Below are 21,772 nucleotides of genomic sequence, written 5' to 3'. Positions count from 1 at the left end.
ATTATTTTATATATTTATTCTTTGGTTACAAAATTTGATCTTGAAAAGGGTGACTAATTAAATTCCAGCAAAAAGTTCACCTACTTTTTTTTGTTCAAAATGGTTCTATGAGTTGTAGATGATTTTCTTAGGATATAATCTTCTAATATATTTCTTTTTCTTCTTTGGGGGAGAGAAATATTCTGTTTCAATTTTATAAATATCTTTTCAAATATATTTGGAACTCTATAAGAATCCTTTTATAAAAATTTTACTTTTCTTTCCTAAGGGTAGCTAAATTAATTGTGTACAAGATTTTGTTTTCAATTTTGGCTCTTGTATTTGGAGGGAAATTTTCAAGTTCCCTCTCTTTTTTTCCCCCACTTTTCGTCAACATCTTTATCTTTTTATAAGATGTGTTTCTCATTTTTTAACTCTACATTCTCATTTTTTAGTTCTCTGTAGACAAGGTATTTTCATTCAATCTCCCATCTAATGATTCTTTTTGTGTATTTTCATTTTTTTTTTATTTTTGGTTTTTGAATCTAATATATTTGCATTTCTTGATTTCATGTTGATTCATTTCAAATTTCTATTGGTCATTTGTCAAAGATTGCTGATGTACTTATTCACAATCTAGGTATGTTTAGATCCCTTTTTTTTTTTCATCTAATGTTTTACAGAAATTCGTAGTGTTTGCTTGTTGTGGAGATTGTATAAATCTTTTGGTGTTCCCTTTTTTTCTATTACATGCTTGGTGTTTTGTTTGCAATATAATTTAATTTACTAGAAAAATAAATATGTGAACTGAATATGAAAAACGTTTTTCAAAAGGAACATAAAATTTATCATCATTATTAGTCACATATGAAAAATGTTTTTCCGTCAGTTTCAGATCCGAAATCTTCGGAAAATCCGATTACAACCCGTTCAATTACGGATTGACCGGACCATTTCCAACTGGAAAGAGGAAGTGAATAATGTTTGCCTCTTTTTCTATGGAACCTTCTCAACAACTGCTTTCTTTTTCATAACTAAAAAACTCTCCTCTAATGTAACCTCTAAAATTACAAGAATTGGAATTACACAGTTTCTGCCTAAATAAAATGGAAGTACCCATTTTCACCATAATTTCTGCCTAATAAAATGGAACTATGTACCCTCACCTGTTTATATTGCGAAGCCTATGCAATTCATTCTGCTTAATTCCCATTTTGCCCACCACTACTTCTTTATGACAACAAAATTCGAAGTTAGAGAACTTGGATCTAAATAGCAATATAATTCACATTTCAATAGCTCAATGGTCTAAGTGATAAAATAAATCATACTGCAATAACCTAATTCAGATTAAGAGCAAAACTTATTAATATTTAGTGAAATAAATAGTTGTGCCAAATAGATTCAGATCTACTTGTTTGGTCGGATGAATTTAATAGAGGGAAAAATAATGTCACTTCAATCCTCGTAGAGAGAACATTTTATTTTCCAAATACCCAAAAAGTAACAATCTGTTTGCTATCTTCACCCGCCCCCCGACCCATCCACTAAAATTAGCTAAATTTAATTGTCTTCAAAGTTTTATTATCAATTTTGTCTCTTGGTAGATAATGGCTTTTCAAACAAGAATTGGCAATAATGGAGACACATTTTTTTTAGTTAAAAATGATCTTTGTCTCTCTCTTTTTGGTTTTTTTCTTTGTAGATAATGGCTTCTCGAACAAGAATTGGCAAGAAAAATAGAGTTTTTACTACATCTTATGAGCCACCATTGGAGGTCTTCTCGTCAAAGGCATCATGCAAGGGTCCATTTACCCAAACTACTCTTCAAGCTAATATCTCTTCCTCATTGTCTAAGACTAGTAATGTTCAAGTTCCTACTCCATTATCTCAACCTCTCCAAGTTCCTGTCCCATTTTCTCAGTCCCAACCTCAACTTAATTCATCACAAGCAACCACATTGACACATGAGAACATCCTCAATTCCAACGATAATAATTAATCTTTATGTTTATGGTATAAAATCATCCTAATGTATATATTTAATTGATAGAATCTCATTTTTTTTATTTTATATATTCTCATCATTTGAGCAATTTATTTCATAGATTCTCATTCTTTGAAGCGGAAGGGGCGTGGTCCTACAAGAGGCAAGGGCACTGATGATATCGTTAGTGCAACTGGAAAAATATCATTGGAAATTTCTAAAAAGATGGGAAGAGCTATTGGAAATCAGCAAGCATGTTTGGCTACGTCGTTCGATCATTTGCTTCACTTTGTTACAAAAGGTGGATCGACATACCCAATGAAGAGAAAAATAAATTATATGATCGAGTTTTGGTAAGTCATAGACAAATTCATTTTTACAAAATTTTGTAGAATAGTTATTAGTTTCCCGTACTTAAATAAATATTATACACATTTCATTTTTGGTAGGCAAAATTCAAGCTTGATTTGACAGTTCAACATGTCCATAAATGTGTGAATGATACTTTAGTGATAAGATATCGTGATTATAGATGTAGACTCAAAGAGAAATATTTCAATGGAAAAACATTAGATGATGCAATGAAGAACTGTCCAACTGACATAAAGCAAGATGATTGGGACTGGTTGTGTCAATATTGGTCTACTCCTGAATTTCAAGTAACTTTTATTGAAAATACAGATACTTGTAAATATTTAGAATAATGTAATTTAGATGTTATCTTAATAGAATTAAAAATGATAAATTATAATAAGGAGTTAATTATATTTATATATAATTAATTGTAGGCACTATCTACACGCAATTTAGCAAGCCACAACTGCATTAAATATAATCATCGTAGCAGATCAAAATCATTTGTTGCACGCCTTGAAGAAAAGGTAATATTTTCTTTTCTTTTATTAAAAAATAATAGATTTGTGTAACATGATATATATTATTTCAAACAGAGATCAATTACTAAAGACAACGCACAAGAAGAAATAGGACTTTATTATGACACTCATTACAGTGAAAAGAAGGGGTGGGTAAACGATGAAGCACAAACAAGATATGTAAGTATATTAACAATTATTCATTGTTATTGACATTTTATATATATTCTATTATTAACATCTATTCCCTCTTCTTTCTCTTTACTCATATATAGGAGAGGATGCTTCAAATTAAAGAGCAACTTGTTCTAGAAGGATCTGAGGGCCCCATTGAACTTGAGATTTTGCAAGAAGTTTTAGGAAAATCTAGAGGTTACATTAGAGGACTTGGACATGGTCCAAAACCTGCCACAAGCCATTCTGCTCATTTGACATCGGTTGATATTGAATCAATAGCCCTTCGAGAGCAAATACAAAAGCAGGAGCAAGAACTATTGGATATGTGTGCTAGGCTTTCTCAATTTGAGGCGCTAATGCATAAGCTCGTATCGAATCAAGTCGACATGTCTCCACAACAAGCCGAACCAGCAATAATGTTTAGCATGCCAACGCCTACTAATAATATATGAACTATAATTTATTTATTTATTTGTTTAATTGTTGAGACATTTATTTTCCTTTATGGATTGGTTCAACCTAGTATTTCTATTTTTTATAAGTTATTATGTGATTGAAAGTTAATGCATTTTTCTTAAATTTTTTGGGAATAAAATTTTTTAGAAAGTTTATACAGCTTTTATTATAAAAATTTTGTTCTTCATAAGAAATAATCAAAACATTTAAAAATTTATATTACATATTAAAATTTAGCTAGACGAAAAAACAAACACTTATTACAAAAAAAGATAATAATAATAATAATAATAATAATAATAATAATAATAATAATAATAATAATAATAATAACATTAGAAAAAAGTTAAGACAACAAGTAAATAATGTTACAAAATAAAATAAAATAAACGGATGAGGCACATCGTAAAAATTTTACAACAACGTACATTTGAGGATTTTTGCAGCATGCATTGCACGTTGCAGTATTCTTCAACTCTACGGCAATATTAGAGTCTACAATATATGGGTGAGCATTGTAAAAAATCAACTGCAATATCTTTTGTCTGTTGCAAAAAAATTATTTTCTTGTAGCCTTTTTTCCTCCAACTATAGAATTTTTAGCAACGAATATTTTTTTATCGCCAAAAGGAGACCCTATTGCATCACAAGCATTTTGTTGCAAGAAAAAAATGCTTGTTGCCATAAATTTCACACCAAAAATATTTTGGCGCCTTACTTCTCTCATATTTTTGGTGACATTATTTATTATTTGTCGCAACTTCCCACATTTCAAGACAACTTTTTATGTCATCTTATAATTTTTGATACTTATTTTTTTCATCATAATCTTTGCGACAAACTTTAAAAATGTGTCGCGTTAAGTCACTTATTGCGACAACTTTTTGTATGTTGCAAAAAAACTTATCGTGAAATCATAGTTTTGTTGTAGTGGTTCTAATCTTTAACATTGAGGCCAAAACTCCCAAAGACTTCCATATTGGTTTTAAATATCTGTATTTTTAAAAAAATTGGGCCTCTTCAAGTTTCGAATGTGTTTAAATCAACCCCCAAATATTTTTTAGGTTACATTTCATTCCTAAAACTATTAGTTATACTTTTTTATTGCAGTTTGTAACAGGTTAATTTTATCTTGATGTACTTGAAATATCTTCTAGTATATCTCTATACAATTATGTAGAGATCTGTATAAAGTCTATTTTAAATGGGTAATTAGCGCAAAACGTCCATACCTTTCAAGGTTATTGTGCAAAATGTCCCTACATTTTATTTTTTTGGCATTTTTGCCCATATTTCCACCTTTCTTTACGCTGAAAATCCTTTTCACTGTTTTTTGACGATTTTACCATCCATTCAAATCAAACAAAAAGAAAAGAAAGAAAAAAAAACTAACTAATTGCAACCACAGTCCCAAAATTTTAAAAAACTACAAATCAGTCACAAATATAGGTCGAAAGCCTCATCCAGTTTTTCGTCAGTCAAAGGTGATGTTTGGCTGCAAAATTGTATCAAATGGTGCTATAATTTCTGGAATTGATTGTGCATCCACTGTTTGTTATGCCTGAATTGTAATATTCCTAGACGAATTGATGGAGTTAGGCATTGCAGCCCCTTCAATTGATTGAGCCATGTTTTTGTATACGGTCGAAACAGGCTTTTGAGCTTGGATGATGAATTGGATGAATTGATGGTATAACCATCGACGTTTGTCACTGAGTAATCATTTCCCCAAGTTGATTCGAAGGTTAAAATAGTTTCAAAGCCTCAATTGAAGGGAAATCTAAACCCGCTTGCGTATGAACTATACCGGAGTGGATCGTAAGATTTGTACCAAATTTTGAAAGACCCATAGGTGGAATAGCTTCACCATCTGGACGGGGTGGTCCGCTATCAAGATATCGACCACCGTCGTCGAAAATAGCTTCTGAAGTCTGCGTGTTGACTTCATGCGAAAATAGTGGCTGCAATTATTGATTGGGTAGTTCAATAGGTGTTTGGTGACCATGGTTAGGTGCACCATGATGAGGGGAGTGTACTAGTATGAAAAGATTGGTTTGGGAGTCACTGAAGATGGAGTTACTGACAATTTTGTATGACATGAATGGTTGTTTTTGGGATGAAATTTCGGTCAAATCCGATGGAGGTAGGGATGATTCTAGGATGGGCTGTATAGAGGGCAACGAGGGCTTCAAGGTGGTTTATTGGTCCGGTGGTTTTGGTGGTCGGAAGGTGTCGGAATGGGACTTCATATTTGGCCTCCAATATATGTGACTGATTTGTAGTTTTTTAAGATTTTGGGATTGTTGTTGCAATTAGTTATTTGTTTTTTTCTTTCTTTTCTTTTTGTTTGATTTGAATGGAGGGTAAAATTGTCAAAAGACAATGAAAATGACGTTCAGCACAAAGAAATGTGGAAATAGGGGCAAAAATGCCAAAAAATGAAAGGTATGAACGTTTTCCACAATAACCTTAAAGGTAGGGACATTTTGCACCAATTACCCATTTTAAATTGAACTTGATTCTTCTAGTCTAACCCATGTTATTGATATAATTTTTTGTTATGTGATTTCAATTAACTTGGCTCGCAATAATAACTAAACTAGTAAGATAATTAGGATAATCAAAAGCCACATCCTTGAAATTGTCACAAAAGAGTTCGTTAATTTCAATTGAATTCAATATTTGGGAGAATCCTCAGAGTTTTGCAAAGTATAATAAAAGCAATGGATGAAGAACGTCATGAAAACTTAAACAACGTATATTTGAAAGCTTTTTTAGCGTACAATGTACGTTGTTGTAACCTTCTACTCTACGACAACATTAAAGTCTACAATATGCAGGTAAGTGTTGTAAAAAACCTACTACAATATTTTTTTGGTCCGTTGCAAAAAACAAATTTTCTTATAGCGATTTTTTCTTCCAATTATAGAATTTTTAACAACAAATATTTCTTGTCACAAAATGTAGACCCTATTACATCATAAGTACCTTGTTGCAAAAAATAAAAGTTTGTCGCTATAATTTTCCTATCAAAAATATTTTGGCGCCTTGCTTCCCTCATATTTTTGGCAATATTCTTTTTTATTTGTCGCAACTTGTCACATTTTACGACAACTTTTTATGTCGCCTTATATTTTTTGGATACTTACATTTTTCATCATAATTTTCGCGACAAACTTTAAACACGTGTCGCATAAAATCATTTTTTGCAACAACTTTTTGTATGTCATGAAAAATATTGTCGCTAAATCACAATTCTGTTGTAGTGATTGTTCAGAATATGTTCAAAATTAACATTGTGTGGAGAAAAATTACTGATGAAGATATGTTGAAAAAAACTTTTTCCACGTTTCACGCCTTGAATGTGCTCCTGTAGCAATAATATCGTGAGCGTGGTTTCAAAAAATACTCAGAACTTATATCTTACCTGCTTGTTGCTGAACAGGATAATGAATTATTGATGAAAAATCACGTGTTATGTCCAATTGGTTATGTACCATTGCCTGAAGCAAATGCAATATCAAGACAAGAACATGGACATGGACGTGGACGTGGACGTAGATTTGGACGTGGATGCGGACATGCACGCGGAGTAAACCATGGATGAGATAATCAACAAAGTTATCAACAACAAGACAACAATTTCAAAATGTACAAAGTAAATGAAAGGAGTACACCTAAAAAGGTACATGAAGAAAGTTGTTTTAAATGTGGAATGAAAGGGCATTGGACATGTACCTATCGTACAGCAAAACACCTTGTAGATCTCTATCAAAAATCAATTAAGGAAAAGGGAAAAGTGGAGACAAATTTTCCTGACTATGATGGTCCAATTGATGTGACTCATTTGGATGTCTCCGATTTCTTTGTTGATCCAAATGGAAATATTGACTATTTGATTGGGGGTGGTGTGATGGAAGATATAGATTAGTTTTTTTTTTTTTAATGTTTATAGTATTTCCCTTTATTTTAGAAATTTAGTTTGAAATATGTTTTTACTTTTCGCAAAAATTTTTTATCAAAAATCAATTAAGGAAAAGGGAAAAGTGGAGACAAATTTTCCTGACTATGATGGTCCAATTGATGTGACTCATTTGGATGTCTCCGATTTCTTTGTTGATCCAAATTGAAATATTGACTATTTGATTGGGGGTGGTGTGATGGAAGATATAGATTAGTTTTTTTTTTTTTTAATGTTTATAGTATTTCCCTTTATTTTAGAAATTTAGTTTGAAATATGTTTTTACTTTTCGCAAAAATTTTGAATTTTATTATATATTGTTAATTTCACAGTATTAATTATGCTTATCATTTTGAATTTAAATTCAAGTTTTTTAAATATATATCTATTTTGTTATAATGATAGACTCATAATGGATTGTCAAGATACCTGTTTGATTGATAGTGCAACTACACATACTATTCTTCAAGATAAAAAATTATTTTTTAGACTTAACATTAAAAGAGAATAATGTCAATACAATATTAGGTGCATCGAATATTGTTGAAGACTCCGAAAGAGATAAAAGAAAAATTTCATGCACTCCCATCTGGCATGTATTATACATTTGTAAAAATGGTTGAATCAAATAATGTCATGAACTAAAAGTTCGTTGACCCAAAAAGTTTTATACTTTGGCATGATCGACTTGGATATCCAGGAGCTATAATGATGCGTCGAGTAATAAACAACTCACATGGACATCCTTTAAAGAACCAAAAATTTTTTTTACCTAATAATTATCCATGTGTAGCTTATTCGCAAGACAAGTTAGTCTTTAGACCTTCAACTACAAATGTCAATATTGAATCTCCAACTTTCTTGGAAAGAATTTATGGAGATACATGTGGGCCAATACATCCACCATGTGGATCATTTCGTTATTTTATGGTATTAATTGATTCTTCCATTAGATGGTCACATGTTTGCATACTTTCCACTAGGAATGTAGCATTTTCTAGACTACTTGCTCAAATTATAAAATTACGAGCACAATTTCTCGATTACTCAATTAAAACTATTCACCTTTACAATGCTGGTGAATTTAGATCACAAGCATTCGATGATTATTGTATGTCAATCGGGATTGTAATTGAACATTCAGTTGCACATGTCCATACTCAAAATGGTTTGGCAGAGTCATTTATTAAGCGTCTACAACTTATTGCTGGACCATTACTTATAAAAACAAAACTCCTAACTTCTGTTTGGGGTCATGCCATATTACATGCTGCATCATTGGTTCGTATTAGACTAACTGTCTATTATCAATATTCACCTTTGCAACTAGCATTTGGTCACGAACCTGATATTTCTCACCTATGGGTTTTTGGTTGCGCAATCCAAGTCCCCATTTCACTCCCACAACGTATTAAAATGGGTCCTCAACGAAGACCTGTAATTTATGTAGGTTTTAATTCACCATCAATTATTAGGTATTTTGAACATTTAACGGGTAATTTATTTACTGCATATTTTGCAGATTGTCATTTTGATGAAATGACTTTCCCAACTTTGGAAGGGAAAACTACATCCTAAAAAAAAGGTAAAATTACTTGGAATGAAGCAACTCCATCTCACTTTGATCCCCGTAGCAATCAATGTGAGCAATATGTTGAAAAAATCATTCATTTGCAAAGAGTTACAAATCAATTACCTGATATATTTGTTGACACAAGAAAAGTGACAAAGTCATATATTCCAGCAAAAATTATTCCAACAAAAATTAATGTCCCTGTAGAACAATCTGCTGTAGCAAATGAATCTCAAATACACCAGAAGTGTGGTCGAATAGTTGGTTCAAAAAACTCTATACCTCGAAAAAGAAAAGTACATAAGAAAAATCAACAAAAATTTTTAGAAGAAGTTACATTAGAAAAGATTAATCAATCAGATATTGAAAATACGGTTTCTGAAGAACCACAAGTGCTCGAAAATAATTAGATTTCAATAAATTATATGTTATCTCATAAATTATGGGAACGAAATAATGTTGTTATAGATAATATTTTCGCCTTTAATGTGGCTCTTGATATTATACAAAATGCGGATCCTAAACCACGGTCGGTTAAAGAGTGTCAAAATAGAAATGATTGGCCAAAATGAAAAGAAGTAATACAGGCGGAATTGAATTCTTTGGAGAAACGAAAAGTGTTTGACCTATAGTTCGAACACTTGAAAATGTAATCACTGTTGGATACAAATGGATTTTTGTACGAAAGAGTAATGAAAATAATGAAATTACAAGGTACAAAGCCCGACTAGTAACTCAAGGTTTCTCATAAAGATCAGAAATTGATCATGAGGAAACTTATTCTCTCTTAATAGACACCATCACTTTTAGATTTTTAACTAGTTTGACTGTGTCACAAAATCTTGATATGCGTTTTATGGATGTAGTAACCGCATATTTGTATGGTTCACTTGATAGCGACATATACAGTGGCGGATCTAGCTAGTGGCGAGCTAGGGCGGCCGCGCTAGCTGGATCCGTCAGAAGCCATTTTTTTGGGCTGACAATAGATTAAGATTTTACGTTATATTACTGATAATTCTTTTTTCTTCCAAATTCTCCTTCTGGCTGAAATGGTTAGAGCTTATATTTACATTTTGCAAGGTCCCAGTTTTGATTCTCTTCCTAGCCAATTCATTGTGCAATTTTTTTAATTTACAACAACTACCAAAATAAATGCAATAGGAAAGAGTTGGAAAGGATTCGAACCTTGAACCCCTATTATAATCATTAAAAGCCTAACCACTATAGCATTTATTGCTTTTGGCACTTAATTCAACAAACTAATATATATTACATTTATTGGGTTTAATAAAATTATAAAGATTCAAAATCATCCTTGTCCTTTAAATTATACGATACTTGGCAACAATATCATTTGGTGAATATACGATTTATTCTTATAATAGAATTATATATGTTCAATATGAACAAAATAATTGTTATATTTAAATTTTAGGCCTTGTTTTATTTTCATTTTTTTTTCAAAATGCATTTTTATTTATCTTATTTTTAACAATATATTTTTCAATAAAATAATATTACACGCAAATTCAAAATATTTTTCTTATTTTTGATCTCACGTTCCCCATGAAATCATTATTTCAAAATGCATTTTTTTGTTTAAAAAAAAAAGATATCAAACGGGCTCTTAATACTTTATAGCGGTCGACGGTCGACAATCAACGACCGCCCGAACTGACTCAAAATCCTAGATTCGCCACTGGACATATATATGAAAGTCCTCGAAGGACTTAAAGTACTAGAAACAAACGATACATGCCCGAGAACCATGTTCTCAATTAAATTATAAAGATCTATATGGATTAAAACAATCCGGACGCATGTGGTATAATTGTCTTAGCGAATATTTGTTAAATGAGGGTTATAAAAATGATGATATCTGCCCATGTGTTTTTATAAAGAAAACAAATAGTGAATTTGCAATTGTGGCAGTTTATGTTGATGATTTAAATTTAATTGGAACTTCTGAAGAGCTCAACAAAACTGCTGATTATGAAAAATGAATTTGAGATGAAAGATTTGGAAAAAAATCAAATTCTGTCTTAGATTGCAAATTGAACATTTCGCAGATGGATTATTTGTTCACCAATCTACGTATACAGAAAAAGTTTTAAAATGTTTTTACATGGATAATGCACATTCATTGGCGTCACCTATGGTTGTTCGATCACTTGATGTGAAAAAAGATCCATTTCGTCCACTTGAAGATGGAGAAAAAGTTCTTGGTCCTGAAGTTCCATATCTTAGTGCAATTGGAGCATTAACTTATCTTGCAAATTGCACTCGACCCGACATAATTTTTTCTGTAAATCTCCTTGCAAGATATAGCTCTACACCAATTCAAAGACATTGGAATGGTGTTAAACATATTTTTCGTTATCTAAAGGGTACTATTGATTTGTGATTATTTCATTCTCAAAAGTTGGGATCTGCTTTAGTGGGATATGCAGATGCAGATTATCTATCTGACCCATATAAAGCTAACTCACAAACAGTTTATATGTTTATATGTGGAGGAACAGTTATATCATAGAAATCTGTGAAAGCCCAAAAACAACTAACCAAGAGGGGGGTGAATTGGTTATTCGATCCTTTTTCGAAAATAAGCGAAAATTTAAACAAATAACTATAAATAAACAAGATAACACAAAAGTAATAAGAGCAAGGGAAAAGAGAGTGCAAACGATGTAATAAGGAGGTTCGATCCAATCACGATCTACGTCTCCCGTTACCAAGCTCTCTGTCACGAGCAAGGCCTTTTCACTATATTGATTGACTTATGGTGCAATCCAACCTTCTTACAACGCTTTCGATGACTTACAAGCAAGGAGTACCGTTCCTTTACAATGTTGAAATTTTTGGAACTTCAACTCGACCCACAAGTTTGAAAGATAAGGAGTATACAAGTGAAGACTTCTCTTACAATAAATGATATAATTGAAGTTGAATACAACAAGAGAAGATGACTAACACTTTAGTAGATAGCAATGATTGAAACTCAAGTGTTAGAAAAGAAAAACACATTGATAAGAATGATTTTCAAAAGTTTGATCAATCAAATGTTTTTCTAATAAATAGATTGAAGAAATAGATGTATAAAGGTGATTGAGTAGATAGATTAGTGATATCTCATTTTAAATTGCTCATCGAAAGTATTATATTGAATGTAAAGTAATCTAGTATTTATAGCAACAAAAACGGCCAAAAGTTTTGTTGTACCGGACGAAGCTATCGGACGTCCGTTATCTTACCGGATGGTCATTTGACCATTTTTTGTTCAGAAGTCAAAACGTTCGATTTCTTGACCGTTGGACAAACCTGTCATACCGGACGTCCGCTATAATTACCGGATTCGTCCGCTAGACCTACCGGATGCGTCCTCTAGATCAGCATATTTTTGAATTTTTCCTTCTTTAAATAATGTAGCAAAATGTAAATTCATGAATGATGTTTCTAACATGTTTTGTGGACTTTTTGATATGTCTAAAAGTATGTAACAGGTTCATGCTTTTCTTTATGCAAAAATCGTGTTTGTCGTGCGAAGAAACGTTTCTTGAGCTTCAAATGACGTATATACCAAATACTAAAGTGTTTTACCTTAACATTTGAAATCAAGATGTCTAAATATATTTTCTTCTAATTTCTTCTTGAAGTGATCGTTGTCTCTATATGTAGCTTGGTTTCCACTTTGTCCAAACTTGCAAGAGCTCCTCTTGTCGTAAACTTCTATAATCACTTAAATACAATTGTTAAATAAAATATGTTTCTTATAATCAAAACGAGAAGTCAACCGTAGGCCAACAATTTCCCCCTTTTTGATTATGACAAACATGAGATGATGGAGATAAAAATAACGAAATAATTCCCCCTATCTTTTATACGTGTATTCTCCCTTACTTAAGCATTCCTATCATAATAAATTATGTATTCTCAAAATTGATAGATCATGTATATCGTCTCATAATTGATCATAATTGATAAATTATGTATATCATCTCATAATTGACAAATTATGTAAATCATCTCATAATTGACACATCACGTATATCATCTCATAAATGACAAATCATGTAAATCATCTCATCTCATAAATGACAAATCATGTAAATCATCTCATCTCATAAATGACAAATCATGTAAATCATCTCATCTCATAAATGACAAATCATGTAAATCATCTCATCTCATAAATGACAAATCATGTAAATCATCTCATCTCATAAATGACAAATCATGTAAATCATCTCATCTCATAAATGACAAATCATGTAAATCATCTCATCTCATAAATGACAAATCATGTAAATCATTTCATAATAGTTTTCCCCCTTTTGGCATAATAAAAAAAATGACAATTATGAGAAGTAACATAAGTCCATAATATCATAACCAAAACGTCAAAGGATAAAGTCATAATGAGTTCGGGAGTACACGAAAAGATGCATAAGGTAAATAATAAGACCAAAAACTAAGGCGCCGAAGGAGGTGGTGGAAAATATTCGTAAAAGTGAGCATAGAACGCATTCTGTTGAGCTTGTATTTCAGCCTGCTGTGTAAGAATGGTATCCTGCTGAGCCTATATCGTGGTCTGCTGTGACTGGACATTCTGAAGAACACCACTAAGCCCATCAACCGACGTCGTGAGAGAGTCAAGATGCCCGGTGAGTAAATTATACTGATCCTCGATAAAAGTGAATCTGTGGGTAGAAGAGGAAGATGTGCTAATTGGTGGTGGATGCAAGAGTAATGGAATGTCTTCTTCAACTACTTCTTCATCCTCCAATGGTAATGTAGAAGGACCTGAGGTAGGGTCGAACCCTTTAGTGTAAGCTACCCATTGTCCTTGAGTTTTAAAGATTTTCATACGCTTGAGGGTTTGAATACTGATTGTATCGGTGGGACAAGGTTTGATGACGACTTCACCCTCAAGAGAGATATTAAAGTGTTTGAAAATTTTTGTTAGAAGCATACCATCGGGCAAAGCTTTGGAATAACGAGAAGTATGGATAAGTTTTATAAGATCTAAAGCAATTGTGGGAAAATCTAACTTTCGGCCAACGAGAAATGAATCGAGAATGAACAAATCAAAATAATTAATATCATCTCGATGCCCTTTTCTAGGTAAAATAACATTTGTAATGATATTTTGCAATACTTTGTAAGGTAAAGTGAGTTGATTAGCACTATTTTTTGTGATTTTTCAAAGTCTTTCCCCGTCACACGACGACATGCATCACTAGGATTATAACCTTCTAAGGTCGGGTAAGCTTTATGAACAAAGACTTGCGTATCACATGGTTCAAGCCTAAGAATTTTCCGAATATGAGCTTCAGTGACGGTGAATCTTACATTTTTAATTAAACAAGAGATACTATCGGAACGTGGTTTAATAACCATTTTTGTGTAAAAAGTTTTCATGAGTTGAGGATAAGCATTTTCTTCCAACGAACATACCGAAATCCATCCCATATTTTCAAAGAATACTTGAATGTGAAAAGCAGATGCTTCAACAGAAAAAGTCGAAAAATCAACATTTTTACCCAGTAGAATGGGAGATTTTTCAAGTGGGTTCACCGCCTCTTCGGGTTCAAAATCCGTTTCTTCATCGGAGGAGGATGTTAGTGGCCTTTGTTCCGTAGTTTTTGCTCTTTTTCTAGCTTGCTTTGTTCTTGACATTGATTGAATTGAGGCAAAATGTTGAAAATCGAGAGTTAGGGCACAAAGTGGGGAAATGAGAAATTTGGAAACAAAAACCAAAATTTGTGAGCGAGAGATGAAGAAGATAAAGTGGGTTAATGAATTTTATGTGAGTTTGTAACAAATTAGAGGAGTGGATGAAGAAGTTTGAGTGAAGAAAGGAGGAGAGTTCGAAGAAGACTGAAAAAGGTGGGAAAAAAATGAGGAGAAAATGACCTGTCGCGTTTTTAAAATTCTAAAATTTTAGTGTACCGGACGTCCGGTAGGACAGAAAAAGTTTCTGTCCAACCGGATGATATACCGGACGTGTCCGATGGACTCGTCCGAACCTTTTTTTTTTAAATAGAATAGAGAGATTAAAGACATAAAACAAAAAGGAAAATAAATAAATGATTTTTAATTTACTTCATTTTCGGTAAGAATACCTAAACCTCTTCGAATACAAGAAAATCGGTCGGGCGCAAGAGGTTTCGTAAAAATATCAGCCAATTGGTCTTCGGTCTTTATAAATTCTAATTCAATATCTCCTTTTTGAGTATGATCACGAAGGAAATGATGCCGAATCTCAATATGCTTAGTTCGTTAATGTAAAACGGGATTTTTAGACAAATTTATGGCACTAATATTATCAGATAAAATAGGTCTATAATCGTAAATCAAATGATAATCACATAAAGTTTGTTTCATCCAAAGTGTAAAATCTTTGTAACATACAAATGCAAGAAGCATACGGATGGATTCTAGTCTTGCTATGGGTGCAAATGTTTCTTCAAAATCGATATCTTCTTCTTGATTGTAACCTTGGGCCACTAATCTAGCCTTGTTACGCACAATTATTCCATTTTCATCCTTTTTATTTCTAAAAACTCATTTTGTTCCAATAACGGTTTGATTGTTTGGTCTAGCGACTAAGTCTCAAACATGGTTTCTTTCAAATTGATTTAATTCTTCTTGCATCGCTAGAATCCAAAACTCATCAAACTGGACTTCTTTGAAATTCTTAGGTTCGATTTGAGAAATAAATGTACAACTACCAAAATAATTTTTGTAAGAGGTTCTAGTAGTGATACCTTTTGATGGATCGCCAATTATTAGCTCTTTGAGATGAGATGGAACAAATCTCCATTCTTTTGGTAACGATGGATCACTTTGTTCTCTGGTTTGATTTTCTTCATTTTCTTGAGCATTTGACTTTTTTATGTCTCCATTTGGTGCCTCCTTATTTTGGTCTTGAATTTTCATTTGTTCGAAAGGAGCTTCCAAACCTATATCGTCATCACTACCTTTCTCTCGATCAATTGAGTTAGTTTCATCAAAAGTAACATGCTTGGATTCTTCAACAACTAGAGTTCGTTTGTTAAAAACTCTATATGTTTTGCTAGTCGATGAATATCCTAGGAAAATTCCAATATCGGATTTGGAGTCGAATTTTCCCAAATTGTCTTTTGTATTTAAAATAAAACATTTACATCCAAAAATTTTGAAATAACCAATATTTGGAATTCTGTTTTTCCAAAGTTCGTAAGGAGTTTTGGTTTTCCTTTTGCTTACTAATACTCTATTAATAATGTAGCAAGCGGTATTAACGGCTTCGGCCCAAAAATATTTAGGCAAGTTATTTTCATTTAACATAGTTCGAGCCATTTCTTGCAATGTGCGATTTTTCCTTTCTACTACACCATTTTGTTGAGGTGTTCTAGGAACCGAAAAATTATGTTCATATCCATTTTTTTTACAAAAATCATCAAACCCAACATTATCAAATTCTCCACCATGGTCACTTCTAATAATTGAAATATAATAGCCTTTTTCATTTTCAACTTTCTTACAAAAATATTTAAAAGTTTTCAAAACTTCTTCTTTTAAGCTTAAAAATATTACCCAAGTAAATTTTAAAAAATCATCGACAATAACAAAAGCATAATGTTTACCTCCTAAACTAGCCGTCCTAGAAGGTCCAAAATGATCCATATGGAAAAGTTGTAATGGTTTTGTGGTTGAAGTATAAATTTTTGTTTGAAATAACTTTTTACTTGTTTTCTAAATTGACAAGCATCACAAATTTTATCTTTTTCAAATGTCAAATTTGGTAAACCTTTTACAAAACAATTTTTGAAAATTTTTGAAAAAAAATCCATGTCTACATGTCCAAGTTTTTTATGCCATAACCATGACTCTTCTTTTAAGCTAAGTAAACATTTTTCATTATTTTCCAATTCAATGTTTATAATATAAACATCTTTACTTCGACTTCCTATAAAAATCACCTCTTTCGATGTAGCATCCTTAATAAGGCATTTGGAATAATGGAATTTTATGTTATAACCTTTGTCACATAATTGACTAATGCTTAGTAAATTATGTTTAAGATTATCAACGAGTAAAACATTTTCGATAGAGGGGGAAGAGTGGTTACCAATGTTTCCAAAGCCTGTTATTTTACCCTTGGCGTTATCTCCAAAAGTCACATGGCCTCCATCCTTCTCTTGGAAGTTTGATAACAATGATCGGTCTCTGATCATATGCTTCGAGCATCCACTATCCAAGAACCATTTACTTTTTATTTTCTTTAGTATCTCGTCTTCGATTGCTATGAAGCACATATTTGCCACTTCATCTTGACTATCATTCCCATTTTGTTCTTCGTCGTTGCTATCATCTCATGTGGCTTGGAGTGCCTTTTTCTTAAAATTTTTCTTTTTGTTTGGACACTTGATTCTCTTGTGACCCGACTTGTCACAATCATAGCAAATAATATTTTTGTTCCTATCTTCCCCTTTTTCTTCTTTCTTTTGAAATCTTCGATTATTACGAAAACCTTTCAATTTTTTGACAAGAAGGACCAGATCATCAAGTTCTTCATCACTCATATTTTCATTTGAAGTTCCTTCTTCAATTGCCGATTTTAATGCAATTTGTCGTTTAGGAGGTTCCTTTGATTCCTTCTTGCTTTTTCTCCTTTTCTCCTTAATCTTGGCATTGTTTAGCTCATAAGTCATTAATGTACCGTAGAGCTCTTCCAAAGGATATATATTTACATCCTTAATATTATCGATCAACATCCTCAATGGACTCCATTCCTCCGATAATGACCTAAGCATTTTGCTCACAAGTTCACCGTTAGTAAATTTACGATCAAAGCCTTTAAAACCATTTATAATATCGATAAAATGAGTAATCATATCAACAATAGGCTCATTTTATTTCATAAAGAAATTTTCAAATTCTTTAACTAGCATATTTATCTTTGTTTCCTTAACTTTACTTGTAATACTCCAAAATTTTATGCTCGTTTAAATTTCTTTAGGATAGCGATTTAACTTTCAATATTATTTTGGCCATAAGAAAAGGGGGCACCACCTTTGGAGTGGTTAATGCTAGAGGTAGTTAATGAATATAGACATGAAGTGCTAAATGTTGTGTGCGCATGAAGTGATTATTAGTTAGTCGAACCTTAAATCAAACTTGGATTTAAATGAAGTATATTATTTTGTTAGGATTTCAATTGACCAAATGATTTAAATTATTTTACAATCTACAATTTTTTAATATGTAAGTTGGATACAAGTTTAAATTTGGGATATGCTTTGCTAATAATGAAAGTTAAAGGGGTTAGATTATATTAGTTGAAAAGATGAGAGACTTCCTTTGTAAATCTAGGATTTATGGCCACATATTACCCTATAATCAACTCACTTGTCATCCATCATCACCATACACTTAGACAATAGACTAAACATGTGTAGAAACAAGAAAAAAAGAAAAAAGAAAAATGGAGCTTATACAAGGTGAGGCGGTGGGAGTGAGAAAAAAAATATATCAAGCCTTTTATCCTTATCCTTATATATATATATATATATATATATATATATACACACACACACACACATCCATATCCATCCATTGCCATAGAGAAAATTTCTTCACTTTGCAAAACATTTATACACTCAAATAGAGAGCAAAATAGAAAATAAGAAAGGAAAGGAAAGGGAAGTAAGCCTAACACTTTCAATTCATATCTCAATCGAAGATTCTTCAAGTTTTACAGTAAGATACTTTCTATGCTTAAGGGGTATGACCTTCATGGTAATATTTATACTTAAACTATGCATGAAAAAGCATAATATGATTATGGTGGACAAGTCCACAAAGTTAGATATCTATTTATGCCTTAGGACAAGTCCGAAGGGCACCAAGCCGGAATGTGCAAGTATGGGTTTGATTGCATTCTTTTGTGTAGTATTATCATGATAAAAATCCAAGCATGGTATCTTACTGAGTATTTCTTATACTCATAGTATGTTATGCTAAATTTTCAGATCCATGATCGTTGGATTGATGAAAGTTAGTTGGCAAAATCGATGATGGAATAAAGACAAAGATGTTTTGTACCGAAAGTTTCCTCTTGTATGTTTTGTTCGATGACTGTTTTTCCATCTATTTTTCTTATGGTATTATGTAAAAATATGTACATGACATGATGTAATGTGGTATTAATAGTAAATTTTGTAATTATATCTTTCATGTTATGTTAAGAGACATTTTTGTAGTTTATTGTTCTTACAAGAGACAAAAGGCAGAAACGGGACAGTTTCTGGGGTCACCTTCAAAATGGTATTTCTAACTCTATAAACGTCCATTTGAGACTATAAAAATATGTCTGTTTTCCTCTTGAGTTTTCTAAATATGGCCGAAGGAATCACTCAATTTGGATATCTATGGCCTGAGTTATCAAGGTTTTAACGTCAAGGGGTCAATCTGAATTTCCTGTGTAATACTTCACTGTTTTCAGTAAAACGTCTATATCATATGATCTTGGGAAATTTTCATATTTTAAACTAGAAAACTACTTGAAATTTTCTTTCTAATGCCGCAAATTTCATGTAAAACGGAGTTGGGATGAATTTTATAAAAATTGTCAAACTTGCCGCCCCAACTAACCTTGATAGTGCCAAGGCCGTATATGTAATGCATAATTTCAGGTTGACATGCACTTTTACCGGCCATCAACTTTTATAAGAATTGTTTTACCAAATTGAAAATAAGTTTCTAACATGTAATACTTCTATTTAAGAGTATCTACATGTACCAAAGACTGAAGTTATTATGTTTAGTATGTGACCCTCGAAGCTTAAGTTCGGGGTGTCACATTACTTGTGCTAATATGAGTAACTTCAAGAGTATGCCAAATATCATATGTCGAATCACATGTACTAATTCAATTAAATTCATTTCTATCAAGTGCACAATAAAGTAGATTTTTAGCCTTGGCATTTAATGATAGTTTTCTCTTATCTTCATCATCTTATTCTTCTCTAGATTTGGGGAGAGTTTGGTCCGGTCTACCATCTACCTTAATAGTTTTAGTGGGAGCATATGAACCATATTCAATAACTTCCCAAATATTGTAATCAATAAATTAAACATATATCATCATCCTAGCCTTCCAATAGTTATAATGGGTACCATCAAAGAATGGCGGTCGGTTTGTAGAGTGCCCCTCACTATTTTGAAAAACTTGATTAGCCATTACTCAAGATTGTAGAATAAAAAAAAAAAGAGCATCAAACTCTGATACCAATTGAAAGTCCAAGAACAACTAACCAAGAGGGGGATGAATTGGTTATTCGATCCTTTTTCGAAAATAAGCGAAAATTCAAACAAATAACAATGAATAAACAAGATAACACATAAGTAATAAGAGGAAAGGAAAAGAAAGTGCAAACGATGTAATAAGGAGGTTCGATCCAATCACGATCTACATCCCCCGTTACCAAGCTCTTCGTCACAAGCAAGACATTTTTCACTATATGGATTGACTTATGGTGCAATCCAACCTTCTTATAACGCTTTCGGTGACTTACAAGCAAGGAGCACCGTTCCTTTACAATGTTAAAATTTTCGGGACTTTAACTCGACCCACAAATTTGAAAGATAAGGAATATACAAGTGAAGACTTCTCTTGCAATAAATGATATAATTGAAGTTGAATATAACAAGAGAACATGGCTAACACTTTAGTAGATAGCAATGATTGAAGCTCAAGTGTTAGAAAAGAAAAACACATTGATAAGAATGATTTTCAAAAGTTTGATCAATCAAATGTTTTTCTAATAAATAGATTGAAGAAATAGATGTATAAAGGTGATTGAGTAGATAGATTAGTGATATCTCATTTTAAATTGCTCATCTAAAGTATTATATTGAATGTAAAGTGATCTAGTATTTATAGCAACAAAAACGGTCAAAAGTTCTGTTCTATCGGACGTCTGCTAACTTACCGGATGGTCAACTGACCATTTTTTGTTCAGAAGTCAGAACGTTCGATTTCTTGACCGTTGGACAAACCTGTCATACCGGACGTCCGCTACAATTACCGGATTCGTCCGCTAGACCTACCGGGTGTGTCCTCTAGCTACCTGATGCGTCATCTAGATCAACATATTTTTGGATTTTTCATTATTTAAATATTGTTGCAAAATGTAAATTCATGAAGGATGTTTCTAACATGTTTTACGGACTTTTTGATATGTCTAAAAGTATGTAATAGGTTCAAGCTTTTCTTTATGCAAAAATCGTGTTTGAAGTGTAAAGAAACGTTTCTTGAGCTTTAAATGACGTATATGCCAAATACTAAAGTGTTTTACCTTAACATTTGAAATCAAGGTGTCTAAATATATTTTCTTCTAATTTCTTCTTGAAGTGATCGCTGTCTTGATATGTAGCTTGGTTTCCACTTTGTCCAAACTTGCAAGAGCTTCTCTTGTCGTAAACTTCTATAATCACTTAAATACAATTGTTAAATAAAATATGTTTGTTATAATCAAAACGAGAAGTTAACCATAGGCCAACAGCTACATCTTCAAATCATTCTAAAATTATTGCAATCTATGAAACATGTCGAAAATGTGTATGGTTGAGAAACATGACTCATCATATCCAAGCATTATGCGGATTAATTTCAACAAATAATAGTACAACAATTTTGTATGAAAATAATGCAGCTTATATTGCACAACTCAGAGGAGGCTATATCAAAGGTGATAGGACGAAACATATTTCTT

This window comes from Olea europaea, chromosome 12, assembly GCF_002742605.1.
Source record: "Olea europaea var. sylvestris chromosome 12, O_europaea_v1, whole genome shotgun sequence".
NCBI classification, from domain to species: Eukaryota; Viridiplantae; Streptophyta; class Magnoliopsida; order Lamiales; family Oleaceae; genus Olea; species Olea europaea.
The sequence above is the reverse complement of the archived record's forward strand: the minus strand, read 5'-3'. Positions refer to the sequence as shown.